The sequence below is a fragment of the Etheostoma spectabile genome, unplaced genomic scaffold, assembly GCF_008692095.1.
Source record: "Etheostoma spectabile isolate EspeVRDwgs_2016 unplaced genomic scaffold, UIUC_Espe_1.0 scaffold342, whole genome shotgun sequence".
In the NCBI taxonomy this organism is placed as follows: domain Eukaryota; kingdom Metazoa; phylum Chordata; class Actinopteri; order Perciformes; family Percidae; genus Etheostoma; species Etheostoma spectabile.
This window is the reverse complement of record NW_022605589.1, coordinates 562,312-562,512: the sequence shown is the minus strand read 5'-3', so window position 1 is coordinate 562,512 and position 201 is coordinate 562,312.

The window sequence follows — 201 nt, the reverse complement described above, 5'->3', positions numbered from 1 at the left end:
CCGTCATCCAATGCTACAAATCAGCTGAACAATCTGAAAAGAAGAGAAACAGAAGTAAAATAACTTTGACAGTGTCAACGTTGGCTGGAGAGGGGGGGGCAGAAGCAAAGGCAAAGAGAGAGGAAAAGGCAGAGGACGAAGTGGAGGGCAGAGGCCAGCAGTGGGCCGAGACACATGTTTCAACTGTGGAGGAAGAGGTCA